Source organism: Haemaphysalis longicornis, unplaced genomic scaffold (genome assembly GCF_048455015.1).
Source record: "Haemaphysalis longicornis isolate Haplotype H1 unplaced genomic scaffold, Haemaphysalis longicornis Haplotype H1 scaffold_1, whole genome shotgun sequence".
Classification (NCBI taxonomy): Eukaryota; Metazoa; Arthropoda; class Arachnida; order Ixodida; family Ixodidae; genus Haemaphysalis; species Haemaphysalis longicornis.
In genome coordinates this window covers 168,451,103-168,466,422 of record NW_027526203.1, presented here as the reverse complement: position 1 = coordinate 168,466,422, position 15,320 = coordinate 168,451,103, and the positions used below count along the sequence as shown (strand labels likewise).

The 15,320-nt window shown below is 50.3% G+C and overlaps 2 non-coding genes across 2 annotated transcripts; both read left to right on the top strand.

The window, feature by feature from the left end:
• Window positions 1-1,135: 1,135 nt before the first annotated feature.
• Window positions 1,136-1,219, top strand: Trnal-cag (transfer RNA leucine (anticodon CAG)). The gene has a single exon. It is a non-coding gene; the product is annotated as a tRNA-Leu (tRNA).
• A 156-nt stretch (window positions 1,220-1,375) lies between these two features.
• On the top strand, window positions 1,376-1,459 carry Trnal-cag (transfer RNA leucine (anticodon CAG)). The gene has a single exon. It is a non-coding gene; the product is annotated as a tRNA-Leu (tRNA).
• The last annotated feature ends 13,861 nt before the right edge of the window (window positions 1,460-15,320 follow it).

The window sequence follows — 15,320 nt, the reverse complement described above, 5'->3', positions numbered from 1 at the left end:
AAAACAACGAAGTGGGGCGGTCGCGCGTTGTCTGTTTTCGCACGAGCCACGGTATGCAACCTCTTTCTTTTGGCAAAGCTGTGGTATGTGCTGCAGGTGCTTCACTGTTCACGAGTCCACGTGCAGCGAATGCACAGAGTATTCGCAGTCTCTATCTCGTCATCGGTGTGGGAGCGTTCCAGTCGGAGTAACCTTTTTCGCCGAGTAAGGCATGGGGGTGTTGGCCTGTGTCATGTATTTGTTCGCCAGCTTGTAAACCGGTTTATGTTTCTGCGTGATACACGTGATCCATTTCTTCGCACTTTAATGCAGATTACATTAGTAGATGCCTTGCCTATGTATATTGTTTCTTCTGTAAGTGATAGATGTGGTGCCGTGAAAGGCTATATGAAGGAAGTGGTTGAGTCTTTTCGTTTTCTTACTGTGAGATTTTCAGTAGAATATTTAGCCACTGTTTCGAGAAAAACCCTTACAAATAATTTGAGGGAGATGCTGTTCCCCGTACCACGTTATCGTGAAATGTTTAGTTCTGGTCCTGGGCAGGATGTGTTATCCCGCGTGAAAAAAATGGCAGTCCCAGCATGCGTGAAAACTTTCTTTTTCAAGTTACATACAGGAACACTGCCAGTTAAAACATGGATGGAGGAGAAGGGGCTGTTTATTGGTTTGTCAAACATGTGTACGCTGTGTGCGAAAGCCGAAACAGTGGAACATGTTTTCACGGAGTGCTGGGACGCCGTATTTTTTTGGGACGTCTTACAGAGAACTTAAAAAAAAAGACCTGCACATTTCAGCGCATGGCATTCGGTTCCTTCCGGTTGAGCGCAAAGATGAAGTCCCGTATGATATGATAATGGCGCTAGGGTTACATGCCATTTGGAGGTCCAGAATGGCTGTGAGACATGCGGACCCGAATGCGCTCACTGTAAGCAAGTATTTTTCTCAAAATGTCACGCTTTTGTATGAAGTGTACAAGTTACAGGACCCCGAACTTGAATGGCTTCCTGTTTTGGAAGAGTTGTGTACTTTTGATGTTTATTTTAAGTCCTTCCGTCAGCCAAAGTTTGGCAGGCGGTTTTTAATTTATCCGTGACTTGTATTACGTGTGTGCAAAAGGTAATAAATAAAAAAAAAAGTCAGGATGGCCGAGCGGTCTAAGGCGCTGCGTTCAGGTCGCAGTCCGGTCTTCCGGGCGTGGGTTCGAATCCTACTTCTGACACGTCTTTTTCTTTTCCTTCCCTCCGTAAGAGCAGCTGCCGCGCGGCTTGCAATGCGCACCTTTACCATTTCCCTCTCCCTCTTCGGGCACGTCCTTTTTGTTATGCCCGGCTACGGCACGGCTCAGACGGCAGTGCGTATAGCAAGCCCTCATCCTGTCAGGATGGCCGAGCGGTCTAAGGCGCTGCGTTCAGGTCGCAGACCGGTCTTCCGGGCGTGGGTTCGAATCCCACTTCTGACACGTCTTTTTCTTTTCCTTCCCTGCGTAAGAACAGCTGCCGCGCGGCTTGCAATGCCCACATTTACCATTTCCCTCTCCCTCTTCGGGCACGTCCTTTTTGGTATGCCCGGCTACGGCACGGCTCAGACGGCAGTGCGTATAGCAAGCCCTCATCCTGTCAGGATGGCCGATTCTGCTTCCGGCCGCTGCGCAGTGCGGACGCAGGATGACGAGCTCCGTTCAAGGGGCGGCTTTGGCGGGCCCATCGGCTCGCGGTACCATGTCTTCTGTTTTTGACAACTCTGAAAACCAGGAACACCAAGTTATTCTGCGTCATTTGTCATCCGGACCATCTGTTCTCAACACCATTTTTCTGCACGCGGACGTGAAAGCCAGACCATACAAGGTGGAAGATTTCCGTGACCCGCTGGTGCGTCTGAATTTGCTGCCCGAGGTTGTGGCCGTGGGCGCATATCAGAAGAACCACCTGTGGGCCGTGACGTTCAAGGAATCCGAGGCAGCTGCGAAGCTGGTGGCCGCCTCAGTGAAGGGGCGGAGGTGCCTTATCATCGATCCGCGGAGCCAGGCCGTACACCTAAAGCTGCACTGGGTGCTCCACAACGCCCCAGACGACTAAGTGCGAGGCGCCCTGTCGCTTTACGGGAAGGTCACCGAAGTGACCCGTGACCGCTGGCGTGTGCTTGCTGCACTTCGCAGCTCTCGACGACACGCCTGGTCACCCTACGACTGAAGTCAGGCGTCACCGTAGACGCGTCGCCGGTGAGCAGGCCCTTGTCGTGGTGCCCGGACGGGTACCGCTTTGTTTGCGCTGCCACCTGAGTGGCCACCTTGCTCCGTGGTGGCCACATTCGGCGGGAGTGCCGCGTCCCACGGTGCGGGCGTTGCCGCCGCTTCGGCCACAGCAAGAGTGAGTGCGTCCGCACTTACGCGAACGTTGCCGGACCAGGGGACGGCGACCATAAGTCCGAGTATGTGATGGACGCCGAAGATGCGGAGAGCGCTTCGAAGGGCAAGGACGAGGACTCGGTGAAGGAGGCAAGGCCCCTTAACCTGCAGTCGCCGTGGCACCCAGCGGCAAACCACCCGCCGAAGAAGAAACGCCCACCGAAGCTTCATTCCGCCCGTACATTCCTTGATATGTCGTCTAAAAGTCATATGTAGGTCTCCTCTATTTCATGGTCTTTCAATGCTTCCATGCGCTGATTCGGTGCTTACTGCATCAAACGCCTTTTTATATTCTATAAATGCCATGTAAATGGGCTTAGTATACGACGCGAATTTTTCTATAGCATGGATATCTATTGCAGAGTATCGTTTTCTAAACCCAGCCTGTTCCCGGGGTTATTGGAAATCTAGGCCGTCGCTTATGCGGCTAACTATTACTTGGTAAACAGCTTGTGTACAACTGAAGGGGCTGATGTCTGTAATTCTGTAATTCTTAAGGTCTTTGGTGTACCGCTTTTGTAAATCAGAATTATGCTGGCATTTCTCCAGGCTGTGAGCCCCTTTAAAGTACTTACCCCCTTGGGAAATACGTTAACAAGATTTTCTAGTGGAATACCTCCTTCCTGCTCTAAAATATCCATGGTTTTTGCTGTGGGCACCTGCAACCTTCCCCCATGCCCTTGAGGGCGTTTTCTACTTCCTCTAAAGTTACTAAAGGGGCATCGCAAGATGGCTTGTAGGCTCAGTGGTTTCCCCCGGTCTACCGTCGCTGGTCTAAAACTTGGGGTAGAATAGCTTCACTACTTTTATTACCTCGTCTATGTTGTTCGTATTGTTACCCTGTTCATCCTCGCTCTGTCTTGTGCAATAGCAAGCTTAGTTGCCTTTAAGCTTCCTCCATCCTTGAGTGTTTCATCGATCGCTGCAATGTTGTGCGCACGAACGTCATTCGCTTTACTTCTGTTAATGAGCTGCGACAGCTCCGCAAATTCAATTTGATCCCCCGTGCTCGACAATTTCATCTTCTTACGTTTCCGAGGTAATAAGTTTCTCTGTTTTCTAAGTTAATTTTCCTGTTTCTTTCCTATATGCTTCTCCTACAGCTCCTGCTGACTCCGTTATTGCCGGTGTAAGTTTGTCGTTTAGCATGTCCACGCTGTTCTCGCTATCACCGGTTAAAACCGCGATTTAGTTCTGAAGAATTTTCATTCAATGTTAGCTTTCCTATTTTTTGGTAGTTTCCTTATTTCTCATTTGAGATCCAGCCGTATCTTGCACTCACTCATCCTATGATCGTTGCTCCGAATTTTGCCTCATCTCCACGTCCTGTACAATACTTGGATTGCCCCTTACAATGACATCATTTTCGTTTTTAAAGCAAAGCTTTTTACCTCTACCCCCCAAGGATTCTTTCGCGACCGTCGGTGTCAACAGAAAACTCCTGAGAACAAATAAAAGAATTCTCTGGCGCCGCCAGGAATCGAACCTGGAACTAATAGAGTACCAAAGCGAGAGCCCGTTGTCTTACCGATTTAGCTACAAGCCCAAGCGGAGACGGGGAAGGCAGGTGGTGTGCTTACCGAGCGCATATACGGGTTTACCCCCTGCATTCTCGCTGAATGCCACGTGATAGCGTCACGTGACCTCTCGCGCCACTGTGCGCTCCACCCACGGCCCGTCTAGCGGCCCTGCGCGCGCCTTGTGGGTGTGCTAGAAATTACATAAATTAAAGGACCCTCACACCAACTCATGTCATCTCACTTCTAGTACCCCAATGTCCTAAAGCCTGTGGCCTCCAGTGTTCACGCAAGAAACCACAGCTCCTTGTCGTCCGCCCTCACACCAAACTACACATCAAGGAACACATTCGAATACTCCTTTATGGCCAGCACAGAATGTAACTCCGCTTGATGTACTCCCGGACTTTTGGCGACAAGAACTAAAGATTTTCCCTTGGCTTAAAAATATGAGCCCCTCACACGACCGGGTCGCGGACAAGGACGGGCTCAAGCGCTCGACCCCATCCTCGATGGCGATCATGAAGTCGTCTACACAGACGCCTCCCAACATCGAGAGCAGCAGTTCGCCATCATCGTGTTTACCTCCAGAACTAACCTCCTTGCGAGTGCCTCACTCAAGACCCAAGACATGACAGTAGCAGAAGAGGCAGCCATCGCCCTGGCTCTCACTCAACCAGGGGTTCGGAAGGTCGTCCCCGCTTCTCAAAGCCTACCAAAATTACCAGTCGGGTTGGGTGTCCCGACCTGCACTGCGTGTGCTAGAAAAACACTCTCCAACCGGTTCCATTCAGCTCATCTGGACACGCGCTCACGGTTCAATGGAGGGCACCGAACACGCCCACCAACAAGCCTGCGCTTTTACCCTACCCCCCCCTCCCCCCTTCCCGGCTATGGAGCTGCACGAGGACAGTCAGCCGCTAATAACGTTCAGGGGACATAAGTCAGCATTATCGCCTTCAGGGACAGACCCTACCTTCGCCTTACCCTGACCTTTCCAGAGAACAACAAACTACCCTACTGCTCATACAGTCCGGCTTCTTCCCACACCCGACGTGACTTCCCTCAGTGCACCGGAATCGCCACGACACTGAATGTAAATTTTGCTCAGAAGTAGGAACACTCTGCCACATACGCGGGGTGTGCGACTTTAGCCCTCAGCACCCTCCTCTCTTTCCGTCAACTACCCAACAAACCAATGGGAGATACCACTGCACAGCCCCTGTCCGCCTACCCAGGTTCAGCTGGTAAACAGGTGGCGCGCACTGTGGAGAAGGAATCACTCCACTGGGCCGCACTCTGGGCCGTTCAGAAATCTCAATAGAAGTATTTTTTCCTCCTGATCCTGCTCCTCATTCCTTCTATGCCGCCGACCTCCTGTCCGCGGCCGGCGGCAGAAACGGAGAACTGAGATCGTCTAACACCGGGTTTGAGCTTCCTTTAATTTTGTAAAAAAAAGTTTCCACTCATGTGCTACACCAATACAACTCAACCAACCGCCGTTCATACACCATGAATTGATTTAATACTTACCAAGAATATCTCTTTGAAGTAACAACGGGTGTCGTTAAGTGCATTTCACTTCTCTCTGGTTTCACTATTTGTAGAGCGACCTGAGGGAATTTAAGTGACGCATGATGGGTAATCGTTGTGGGTGCCGTTTACAGCTTTGCTTTCCAACGACATTCACGTGGTGGATTGGCCTGAATTTTTTTGTCATACCGTTGGGTCTTTTCCGCGTCCATTTACTTCGTTTGAAGAAGAATGCGTCCATTAGCCTCAGGTTATTTCTCTCGGCTAATTCCACCAGTGTATCTCCTCGACTGGTGCGACTACCTATTGCGAAGTCTCTCACTGACCTTTCTCCTACTTGCTTCTCACGAACTTTTGCGATAAAGTTTCCCACCGAAGCCAGGAACTGTGTTGTTCCCTTCTTCATTGCCGATTCGGCGTCCGCGTGTAAACGGTCTACAGCCTCATCTTCGTTGCTAGCAGTTGGCGGATAGGATTGTACTATCTATAACGTGTATCTCTTGTTTAGCTTGGTCACAATGAATCTGACTTCTTTGATAATGTTGAGAAATTCCTCGACGTTCCCTGCTGCTTCTCTGTGGATCAAGAATTCCGCTCCGTGCTCTTTTCGCTTTTCGCCTCCATCAGAAAACTGGCCGCCACGGCTGGGAATCGAACCCGCGTCCTTAAACTGAGCAGCACAGCGCCTTAGCCACTGACCCACCACGGCGGGTTGGGCTTTTCTAAACGTAATATTTGTTTATTTACACACCTACATCGCGCGTCGGCGTTATAGTAGGGGGTACAGATAATCGATATGCATTGCAAGATTGCCCACTCATTAACAGGTTACACAAAATATGCCCGCTACTTAAAGGGGTCCTGAAATACCTTCCGCCGATGCATCGTTGTACATGTAACCAAATAAAGCAATGTATTAGCAATCTCCTCCCGCAAGAATTTTGTTTAAGCGATGAGTATTAGCTGAGGAATCGTAAATAAAAAACCGCGCATTGTCGTCGCACCACGTTTCCTCCTCTCCGCTGTTGACGGCGCGGGAGCCTTCCCTCCCATGATGCTGCGCTTCTCAGCGGGGACGTAATTCCGCTATTGCGCTGCTCAGATTGCCGTCTGCTACGGGCAAGCTTTGTTGACACCATGAATCCCGCACTCTGCTCAAGGCTGGAAAAGCGAACGAAAAATCTGGCCGCAAGTGTGCGGCGGCCTGGCGGCCTGGCCTTGCCCTTTCGCGGTGTACGTTGCTGCAGTTGCTATCGGCTGCACGCGACTTTTTATCGGCGGCGAACTCGCAGCCGCACGGGGAGGATCGTGCGCTCGTTCTCTTTAATGCACAGCGCACTGTTTATCCAAAAAGCGCCGTATCAGATGTGGCCCCGCTGGTGCCGGGTCTTATTTTGCGGCGGTGGTAATTCCTGCCGGCGGCATGTGAAAAAGACATTTTAAACCGATACAGAACCCGTGCACAAAACTCTGCATCATGTGACCAGTTCAGCTTGGGGCGACGCGTGGTGGAGAGCGGCAACGTTGGCAAAACTTGCTCCGCCGCGGCTCTGAGCTTTCTAGCGCTGGAGCGAGCGCCATTTCTTTGACAATCTCAAACATCGGTTGCCTTGGCAACAAGGCACAAACCACTCTAGAAGTCCGTTACGGTTCCGTGATCCCGGTTCAGCTCGGGCCCCACATCGTGACATGTGGGCACTGCAGGCGTACCACTCACTCCCATTGGGAAGTGCGAGATGCGTTTGGCATTACAGGAGGCGATGGTGTGTGTGTGTTGTGGACGCCTTTGCTCGCGATGAAATGCGACGTTGTGCTTCTTCGGGTGGATAGTGCTTCCCATGGTCTGCATTATCTTCATCGAGCGACGTACGACTCAACCTCGCATGGGGTATGTGCAGTGTGCGTGGCTAAAAGCCATCTCGGCTTGTGCGCCAGAGTTAAATGACTTGCTGTTCGTCCCTGCAAACCGCGCGCGAGGTGAGTGCCGAATTTACGACGGGCAGGAGGAGGCAACCCATCGTCTGTCAATCGCGGTTCAGACTTGCAACGCATGTTGTGACGTTGTGTTCGTTCGAAACGCATCTCTGGATTGTTTTGAAGTTGAATAAAATGTGTGCGTCAAACCCGGGCATTCGGCTCAGGGCGTTCTCTGCGATTGCTCGAAAGAAGTGCCACGGGGCTTCAACGCTTTCTTTATGGAACGTACTCAGGTAAGAGAATATCCATGTCATGTTATGGCCGTGTTGCATTCAATACAAACGGTTAAGCGTTTGTTTACACTTGTTTCGTTTGTCGTAAAATGTCCAAGCACTCCGGCACTACGCTGGCTGATCAGCCGGCGAGCCGACGCTGAGCAGACGACTCATCTCTTTGCCGGAAGTGCGTGAAAAAGTCGCCCAATAGCAGGATGTCTAGCTCATGACGAACATCTGGGAATCGATGACGTAGACATGTGAAGGTGGCGGCGTCCAAAAACACGAAGGGAAGGGTGAGAAAAAAGCGACAAACTTTGCAACAAAAGTGTGAGCTTTCTGCTGCGCGTAAAAGAGTAATACTTGGCACAGATGACGTTGACGACCCTATCTAACGATTGCGCTAGTTCATTTAGTGTGCTGAAAACGCCTTTCAGGGCCCCTTTAACTGCCTGAAGCCTTCTCATGGCGGTAGGTCATAGGGGATTGTGGCCTAGTATTACACGAGAGTGGTGTTACGATTTGGCGCGCATTGCTTCGCCGCTACTTTGTGCGCGCGTGCTATGGCGTTGTACACACCATTTTCCATAAGTAGCCGTGAAAGGAGGAAAATACCCACAAACCAGTTCTCTCGGGGGCCCGCGCGCCTTCCGCTTCCGGCGTACCAGCTTTACCTGCGCGCGATTGACTGTTAACATCGCTCGGCGCGGTGTGCTCCGCTGCCTGGTGCAGGGGCGTTTGTTACCGCGTGCTTAATTTTTGCGGTACTTTCAACTGTTTTAGCCTAGGCTGCGATGCCGTTCAAGGCGCAAACGTTGCTTAATCAACACTGTGCGGTGGTGGGTTAGAGAAGAACCAGAGAAAGCGAGAAAAAATCGCCGACAGCACAGATCTACACGACACTGCGTTGCGAAAATGCAGTGAGGTTGCGACATGTTTTTGCTGCATCGCTTCCCAGCGGAAACTGAGTTGAGACATCGATGGACGCCGTTGATAAACCGCAAAAACTTTGTACCAACGACCAACTCTCGGGCCTTTTCGGTGCACTTGTTGGACGGCAAGCAGATGGACTCAAAATCCGGTTATCACACGCAACGCTGCGACTGGGGCGACAAAACTTAACCCCGGTAAATGTTCGAATTCCTTTATTCTTTAAAATATAACATTATAATCACTTCTGGTTGCTTGCAATCAATTTAAAATAGCGTACATAGTTAGGTCATTAAAATTGGCATTTAACGATCCCCTTTTCTTCCAACCTCACCTTTATAATCATGGAGATCCGTTTACTTTTTTTAGGCGAACGCATTACACTGCCAAACGATATGAACGGACACCCTTCTCCATTGTATACTGCTGATAGATAGCAGGAAAAGCAGGCAGTACAATGTGGAAACGGAGCTCGAGATATGCGAACGCTTTATTCGGAAAATAGCGCAACCTGTACACAACGCGGTTAAAGGAAAATTTTCTCGTTCACACGGAATCTAATTACCACAATTTCAAAACAGCCACTGCTGATCGCGTAAAGCAATCATGGTGCAAGCTGTGGGTCCACAAAGGTAGTCTCCGCGCGACCGGGCGCATGCGCTGCGAAGAATTAGGCCACTCATGGTCAAAACCTTCGAGTAGTAGTTCGACTGGTCTTGCGGTCGTGTCATTTTTCCGTCCAGTCAATTAACACTCGTCAGTAACCGTAAGTCTAGTTCAGAAAGATCATATTCTACTGCAATGGCAACAGCGTAGTAATCGCCTCGTCGAGAGTCCACTGCAAGCGCGGGTCAGCGAGACCCGCACGCTGTGCGCGCTCTGCATTCGGCGTCCGCGCTTCCGTAGGCATGACTAATCGGTAAAAATAACCTGCATGGGGGCATTGAAAATACGCATTTAGTCCCGATATCGATTGCAATGTCATCGACGCCATGCCGGTAGCGTTTGCATCGCGATACTGCGGAGCGCGGCCGGCGCGACCACCACCACTGTTACTGCTGCTCGCAACAGCCCGGGTCAGCATCTTTTCACTCTAGCAGTGAATTTGGACCTAAAATCCGAGAGCAGTTGACGAAAACAAGACAACACAGTCACACAAGCCCTGTAACCGCTCACTTAACGCCAAACCACTACGGTTCACTGGGCAACGTGCGGACACCGAGCAGACGCACGGGAAGGCGGGAGCGTTTGCATCGAATTGCGGTTTCGGCGTTGCTTCATAGATGGCGCTAGCGTCTGGTCAGAAAAAGCAAATGGCGGCGCCCACCTCCAGAAAGGAAAATGGTGTATATGGGCTGAAGCCAGAGCATCATACAGTTTGGGCACGACGAAGGCAAGGTAGCAGCTGTGCCATGCCAGCCGTTCCTCAGCCGACCATTCCAAAAAAGGACTTGCCCGAAGAAGGAGAGGGAAATGGTAAAGATGTGCATTGCAAGTCGCGCTGCTGCCGTTCATACGAAGGGAAGGAAAACAAAAAGACGTGTCAGAACTGAGATTTGAACCCACGTCCAGAAGACGGGACTGCGACCTGAACGCAGCGCCTTAGACCGCTAGCCATCCTGACAGGACGTGGGCTAAGTAAGTATATGCACTGCCGTGTGAGCCGCTCCTCAGCCGCCCATTCCAAAAAAGAACTTGCCTGAAGAGGGACAGGGAAATGGTAAAGGTGTGCATTGGAAGCCGCGCTGCTGCCGTTCATACGAAGGGAAGGAAAACAAAAAAAATTGCGCCAATCCACCCCGTGAATGTGGTTGGAAAGTAAAGCTGTAAACGGCACCCATAACGATTACCCATGCGACGTCACTTAAATTCACTCACATCGCTCTACAAATAGCAAAACCAGAGAGAAGTGAAATGCACTTAACCACACCATTTATTACTTCAAAGAGATATTCTTGTTAAGGTTAAATCAATGCATGAAGCATGAACGGTGTTTGGTTGAGTTGTATTGGTGTAGCACAAGAGTGGAAACTTTTTTTATAAAATTAAAGTAAGCTCCAACCCAGTGTTAGGCGATCTGTCTTCTCCGTCTCTGCGCCGTGGACGGAGGCGACGAGATTTGCGGCAGAGAAGGAGGAGGAGGAAGGAATACTTCTGTTCAGATTTCTGAACGGCCCAGAGTGCAGCCCTGGGGAGTGATTCCTTCTTCTGTGGGGCCCATATGCAGTCCGCGCGGCCTGTGTTTTGTCCACCCGCTGAAGCTGGGTAGGTAGAGAGGGCCTGGACAGCAGCATCTCCCATTGCTCTTGTTGGGTAGTTGACGGAAAGAGAGGAGGGTGCTCAGGGCTAAAGTCCCACAACCCGCATACGGGGCGGAGTGTTCCTACTTCTGAGCAAAATGTACATTCAGCGTCGTACCGATTCGGATACATTAAGTGAAGACGCGTAGGCTGTGGGAAGGAGCCCGGATTATATGAGCCGTAGGGTAGTTTGTTGTTCTCTAGAAAGGTCAGGGTAAGGCGAAGGTACGGTCTGTCTCAGAAGGCGATAATGCTGGGTTATCTCCCTGAACGGGACAGGCGGGTGACTATCCTCGTGCAGCTCCATAGCACGGGAGGTAAAAGCGCAGGCTTGTTGGGTGGGCGTATTTCTTGCCCTCCATTGAAGCGTGAGGGGGTGTCCAGATGAGCTGAATGGAACCGTTTGGGGAGTGCTTTTTAGCACGCGAAGTGCAGGTCAGGACACCAAACCCTACTGGTAATTCCAGTAGGCTTGCTGGCAATCGATGACTACCCTCCGAACCCCTGGTTGAGCGAGAGCCAAGGTTAGGGCTGCCTCTTCTGCTGCCGTCATTTCTTGGGTCCCCAGCGAGGTACACGCAAGGAGGTTGGTACTGGAGGTAGTCACGATGATGGCGTATTGCTGCCCTCGATGTTTGGAGGCGTCTGTGTAGATAACTGCATGATCCCCACCCAGGGTGGTGTTTAGCGCTTGAGCCCGTTCTTTTCGGTGACCCTCGTCATGTGAGGGGTTCATATTTCTAAGCAAAGGGAGCATCTTTAGTTTTAGTCGCCAAGAGTCTGGGAGTACATCAAGTGGAGTGACATTCTGGGCTGCCCAGCCCAAACTGGTGAAGCATGCGGTTACCCATCGCAATTTTAGAGTCGGACCTTCTGGTTAGAAAGATGGCCTTCTATCAGCCCTTCCACCGTGTTGTGGAGCCCCGTGCTAAGCAGCCTCTGTGTGGACGCACTCATGGGAAGACCAATGGCCTGCTCGACCACCTTTCTAATCATTATATAAAGCATCTCTACGTCTTCCTTGTCGAGAAGAAGACATGGGGTTGACGTAAGTAACTCTCGAGAGAACAAAAGCTTCAATTAATCGAAAGGTACCGGATTTCTTTAGGCCTCGCTTCTTGGTGGCAACTCGCCTGATCATGTGTATGATTTGATTAATGCTGTTTTTGAGGCGCTGCAAGGAGACGTCACTCTTGGTGTTAGCCTCGAGATGTAGGCCCAGGATCTTTATGCTGGGGCTTGGAGTGATGGCCTGGCCATCAAGGAGTATTTGAATGTATTCCTTGGTTTGGCGTGAGGGCGGACGACAAGGAGCTGTGATTTTACGTGAACACTGGAGGCCACAGGCCACAGCACATTGGCGTACTAGAAGTGAGATGCCATGCATTGGTGTGAGCTTCCTTTAATTTTTGTAACTCTTAGCACATGAGCAAGGTGCGCACAGGGCCGCTAGAAGGGCGTGAGTGGTCGTGTGACGCTGTCACGTGACATTCAGCGAGAACGCAGGGGGTAAACCCGTAGATGTGCTTGGTGAGTACACCACCTGTCTTCCCCGTCTTCGCGTGGGCTCGTAGCTAAATCGGTAAGACAACGGGCTCTCGCTTTGTTAGTCTTTTATTTCCAGGTTCGATTCCCGCCGGTGCCAGTAAATTCTTTTATTTGTTCACTGGAGTTTTCTGGTGACACCAACGGTCGCGAAAGAACCGTTGGGGGGTTCTTTGCTTTAAAATGACGGCTCCAGTGCGTCGCACCGGTGGCCGCCGAAGGGCACGCGGCATTCTGTGACGACAGGGGGTAGAGAGACACCGCGCGGGGCGACAAGTATACAGGACTCCGAAAAAGTTTGAGGCGGTGGAGAGGAGTATTAAGTGGGGCTGTAACCATGCTCCCTGAGTAGATGGCCACGCTTAACTGTGAAACACAAAATGTGGGAAAGGCAGCTGACAAAGACCAAGCTTACACTGTTTTCTAAAGTCGGCTTCACCTCTAAACACAAGTGCACTGCTGGAAAGACACTTTTTCACGAGCAACATACCACAGGGTACCACAGGTACCACAGAGGAAGTTAACTTCAAGGCTGTCGAGGGGACGAAAAAAAGATTAGAATGCTGGTGGACGAAAAGCAGAGAGGGGAATATTGCCTAGGACAGTTACCACCTGTAACAGGAAAAAAAAGTATTTTGTGCCTAATAAGCTTTTTGTGCCTGCCCTAAGCAGCGCTAGTATTGAACCAAAAGTGTAAAACATAGGTATATTAGTCCTTTTTGGTCAGATGACATGTCATCACCCCGATACAAAGGGGAAACCAATAGAAATCATCATCATCATCATCATCATCACATAAGCCACCTTATATAAAAAAATGGAGGACCTACGACATTGTGAAATTCTTTGTTGAATGTTTCCCGTATGCTGATAGTTGTTGGCTTATGCACAGTCGTCCGCCGGAGACGATCTGCTGGATTCTAGTCATAGGCCACTTCGCGGTAAGAGGAAGCCCGAGTATGATTTGGGCCTAAACTTTATCATAACGCAATGAACAACGCCATGCTTACTCCGCATATCATGTCACACCGCAGAGCCAATTTTTCGACCTAAATCATCGTATGCCAGGATTTAATGTCAGCGGCTTACTTCGCCCCTCCGGGTACAATCACGCTCATTCGAGTACATCGCGGGATGTACGTGGAGTGCACGTAGAATTGTCACTATAAATTATTATCATCATCGTCATCATCTCTGCAAGCATTTTTGTCCCCAAATGCGTGATCTTGGTCCCGGTTATGAGTGGCGCGTCAACAGGCTCGTCAACGGGCTTGTCAGGAGTAGGAAGATGAGCGAATGCACGATCCTCTTCCGATGTGAGACACACGGGTGCAGATAGGCACCTGATATTCCCCGACAAGTACTTTGGTAGCGCTCGTGGCCTTTGGGCCCTCGTGTCCCATCCGGTGCTGCGTCCTATTAAAGGGAAGGCTGCACTTTTGCACTGCTGCGTTCGCCACGGTTACGCGCCAGAGTTTGTTTTACAGTGGGTTTCCATATCAGGAATTTTATTCTTAAAACGACCGCGATAATGACCCCAAGCCGCTCTCAATGGGTTCAGTCAATAGTAGACACTGTGGTATTGAAGCTACGGGATTTCGTTTGGCGAAGGGAAGGGGAAATCAGAGCAGGGGCCGAAGTATGATGTTTCCAGAAATCGTACGCGCCAGTACACCGGCCCATTTTGTGTATAGGCTCCACGTACACGCGAATAGACTACATATATGCATTCAGCTTTGCGTCCTGCGGCTTTTTTTTTTATTCCCCTGTTCCTTTTCGCTAGAGTACGTGCATCTCGAACAGCGTCCGGCTCCGTTTCTGTCGGGCTGAGTCACGACTTTCTTATGGGCAAACAAGTATATTTATGTGCACAGCAGACCCAGAGAGCAGCAACGAGCAGTGGTGAATGGCCCGATCTGAGGCGGCACGCTGACCGGATACTATTATCGTTTTCCTCGCGCGGGGTGGGAAGCCGCCCCCCCCACCCCCACTTGGGGTCATTCTTCGTACGCTCCTTCAGCCGCCGTCCCTGTCAAGCTGCCGGCCGGCCGATGGGCTCGTGGTCTGTTCTCGGCGGTGGAGGCGACGGTGAAGTTACGTACCGCGTTTTCGTAGATGCACGCCTCACTGCTTCAGCACTTGCCCTCGGTTCAGTAAACTTTAAGGAGCTATGAGCATTTCGTTGCTGTACGTCTGTGCAGGAGGTGTCGGGGGTGCATGTTGCTAATGTTTGTTTGCGCATATCCGTTCATTGTTTTCACGACTAAACGGTATGTTCATAATTACTAACCTGTTTTGCAAGTCCATGTGTACTGAATTGAAACAGCCCTTTGAAGTACTTGCAACACACACTCGGAAATCCTCCATACTCCGTGCCCACGCCCAGTACAATGAACAATGAATTTGTTTAGTTCTCAACGAATAAACGAATATATAATCTCGACTCCCGCAATTCTGACCTGTTCCAACATCGCCTCATTCTTTAATTTTCGAACTTTTGAAGTTGTTCTCGGCATGGTTTTATTCCACCCACATTGAAGATTCTTTATCGTTGCCACCCCAACCACCTATTCTTTCTTTTGCTTGTTCACGTTTTCTTTTTGTCCTTTGTTCAGTGTTCGTTGTTTTCCTTGTGACATGTCCGGCCATATCTGTCTACTTGTGTATAGTACATGTTTCTGTAGTGGGCCAAACATTATAGTGTAAATGATGTAATTTTGGCTTGTCAAATTTTTTATTGGTTCGTATTTCTTGCTGATCGTTGATTTCTCAGTCGCTGCTCTGTTTCAGTGTAGTCGTTCGTCTTTTCTACCTTTTTCCTTCCCTCAGACAAGTGCGCCAGAGGAAAGGGTGCTTTAATAAATGTTGATTGCTTGATTGATTGATTGATTGATTGATT